This window comes from Plectropomus leopardus, unplaced genomic scaffold (genome assembly GCF_008729295.1).
Source record: "Plectropomus leopardus isolate mb unplaced genomic scaffold, YSFRI_Pleo_2.0 unplaced_scaffold27072, whole genome shotgun sequence".
Lineage (NCBI taxonomy): Eukaryota > Metazoa > Chordata > Actinopteri > Perciformes > Serranidae > Plectropomus > Plectropomus leopardus.
The window spans coordinates 1-3,186 of NW_024629460.1; the positions used below are offsets into that span (position 1 = coordinate 1).

The 3,186-nt window shown below is 38.7% G+C and overlaps 1 long non-coding RNA gene across 1 annotated transcript; it reads right to left on the reverse strand.

The window, feature by feature from the left end:
- Positions 1–315: 315 nt before the first annotated feature.
- LOC121937673 lies at positions 316–2,972 on the reverse strand. Its single transcript, XR_006105187.1, has 3 exons — positions 2,554–2,972; positions 1,525–1,652; positions 316–563 (listed from the first exon to the last, which is right to left on the reverse strand). It is a non-coding gene; the product is annotated as an uncharacterized LOC121937673 (long non-coding RNA).
- Between the last annotated feature and the right edge of the window lie 214 nt (positions 2,973–3,186).

Here is a 3,186-nt window from a genome sequence, read left to right on the forward strand (position 1 = left end):
CCCATGTTTTTTGTAAAAGAAATGAAACCAGTTTGCTCAGGTTTCAAAGGGTTAAACAGAGTGTTAATGCAAAGCAGCGACACTGAAGTGAAAAAACTCCTCCAGTTCTCTGAGTAACAGATCAAACTTTGATCCAGGCTCCGAACCAAACCACACGGCAATAAAGTCTGTGAACCAGAAGCTCCACAGCGGCTTCCGAAAGAGCAACCGGCCGCTGGCGGGGAATACGGTGTGTGCGTGTGTGTGTGTGTGTGTGTGTGTGTGTGTGTGAGTGTGAGTGTGTGTGTGAGTGTGTGTGTGAGTCATTACTCTCTCTGAAAGCTGGTGGAGGAAGGAAACGAAGAATAATCTGCCGTCTGAAGCGTCTGATTTTCCTCTGCAGCGGGTCAGTGCCTGCAGAGCGGAGTCACGTCGGGGTGAGGCGAGCCGCTCTCCTCTGAATCTCAATCAGGATTTTTCTTTTTTGCCGATGACGAGCTGGCGACCTGAGATGACCGCCGTTTTATTTTGCCGCCGACTGATTTTTACGAGCAGGTCGCTGTGAGGACGGCGGCAGCAAACGCCTGCAGAAAAAAGACACAACACACACATTTAATGAGCAATGATGGAGAGACCTGAGAGCAAAAACTGTTATTCTAACGTTTATTTACGGGACAAATAAAGAAAACCGAACATATTATCATTCAGATTCTTTCTTCACTTATTTATTTTATTATTATTACTAATTTTTATTCCTGCTTGTTTCTGTTGTAATGTTACGATGTCTCACACCTCAGGAAGACTAACTTGTCTCCTGGGCGTCAGCTAACGGGGATCCTCATAATAAACAATGAACTGATTTAAGAGGTGAGTTTAATTTTAGGACACATCTTGGCACAACTAAAAAGCGTCAGTGTGTTTCAGTGAGCGGGGTGGACGTGTGGAGTGTGTTTGGTGATGGGGTGAAACAAAGCTAATAAAATATAAATAAAATATAAATAAAAATCAATTAAAAATATACAAAAACAATATTTTAGCAGGTGTATGTGTGAGGAAAGGTTGTGTTAGGGGAGCTACATTTTATTTTGGAACACTGGGGGATAATTGCATTGTAAATATATGGACTGTAAATAAAGCTGGGACAGTTATTAGCTTATTTAATTAGGTGGTAGATAAACTGGGGATGGCTGTGTGTGTGTACACTAGTTGTAAATAAATTTGGGAATTTGCTGACAAAATATATATGTGTGTGTGTGTGTGTGTGTGTGTGTGTGTGTGTAAAAAAAAGTGTAAAGGGGGGTGTATATATAAGTTTGACTTCTACCAACTTCTTTATAGACACTGTACTTTTGTTTTGTTTGTTTGTTTATAATATGTTTTATTTCTTTTTTTTCTAAATAAAGTCATTCATTCATTAAAGCTACTGTTGGGAAAAAGAAAGCAAGATTTTGACAGTAAAATTAAGAAAAGAAATATACACTCTGCCACGGTAAACAGATCAAACGAGAGATTTTAGAATATTTAAATAAAAATAAAACGACTTACATAACAAACGAGTCAATAACTGGACATCTTGAGTCAGCTGATGCGAAGAGCAGTTGTGGGCTCAGAGGGAGCTGAAGTGAGAGGCATCCGGCCAGCTGCAGACACGAACGCCTGCTCAACACCGAGCTCTGCAGGAGCACAAGAGTCCAGTTTACAGGAAATCAAATATCACTCAGTAGTTTGTTTTGCAGATAGATAACTGTGTTTTTGGTGTCTTTGTTTTTAGTATTTCTAGCTAAAGTTGCATTGTGTATAATCATAATGTGCTGTGAAAAGTTTTTGTTTCTGCACACCTGAGAGTGTCTGACCTGATTGAACAAGGTAGCTCCATTTAGTCTGCTAGCACATAGCCTGAAGCTAGTGCTGCATCTATACATGTAAAAAAAACAAAAATTAAAAAAGAATTGCCGAAAACAAATTTAAGGAAAATTAATTCAGCAAACTAAAAATGGCATAAACTTCTGAAGAAAAAAAATACCAAAAAATAAATCAATAAAATATACCCATTTTTCTATAAAATCACCAACAATTTTTAAAGAAAAAAATGAACACAAAATAAAAATAAAATAAAAAAAAGTCACCAAACACTTTTAAAGAAAACAATATACACATTATTTTCTTTAAAAATCACCAAAACTTTTAGAGAAAAAAAAGAATTTGCCTAAATTTTTAGTAAAGTTTTCTATTAAAAAAATGGCACAAAAATATATACAAAATACAGCCATTTAAAGTTGTCCACTCTTCTCCTAAGCCAAGATATTAAACAAAAGTCACCTCACAGTGCTTAAAAAAATTATTATTAATTATTATTTGAAATGCTTCCCCTTTTTGCACACGCAAGTTATATTTAATATTCAGTTTTAATTCATTTGAAAATGCTTGTTTTATAGTGATGAAAAGGAACCAATAAGGAGGTTGTTTCAGAGGATGTATGGTCTTTGGAGTTTGCCTTAAAGTCCTGGAAAAGTCCTGGAAAAGTCCTGAAAGTGTCTTGTTAAAAACGAAGCCTGGAGATGGATGAAAACTCACCTGTTCACAGAGAAGCTCTACCACAGAGGTGATTTCCCCCCCGTGGACTCCTCTCTGATGAAATCCTGGTGATTAAGGCTCGGGGCCGGATGGTAGATGTCGTGCGAGGACGGGTGTGAGGACGCGATCAGCCTCCGCCTCCCTCTTCAATCTACGCCAGTCCCCAGCTGATCTCTGGGTAAATTTACATTCCGGCGCCCCGGCAGCCTCGCCGCAGTCATCTGAATGTAAATGTGGAGCTGATTGCAGAGCGAGGAGAGGCTCCGGTGGGAGGAGGATCACAGGCGCCGTGTCCTCAAGAAGGTCACCAAAAACGGTCCGACACGGAGACCGCCATCGGGTCTGCACAGGAAACACTGACAGAGAAGAAGAAGATATGCTGATTGTCATTTAACCCTTCGAGTCTCTTATCCAGGTAAAAAGAGGCACTCTCAGTTTTATGTCTCAGTAATCTGAGCAGCTTTGGACTTTTGGTCGAAATAAATTGAGACATTTGAAGATGTCAACACAACTTTCTCACATTTTTAAAAGAAAATTTAAAAATACCTAAATGTAAACTGTAATAATTACACTGCAGCATAGTGCAGAACATGATCAACATGAAGTTTTTCTGTAGTTTTCAGTATTTACAGC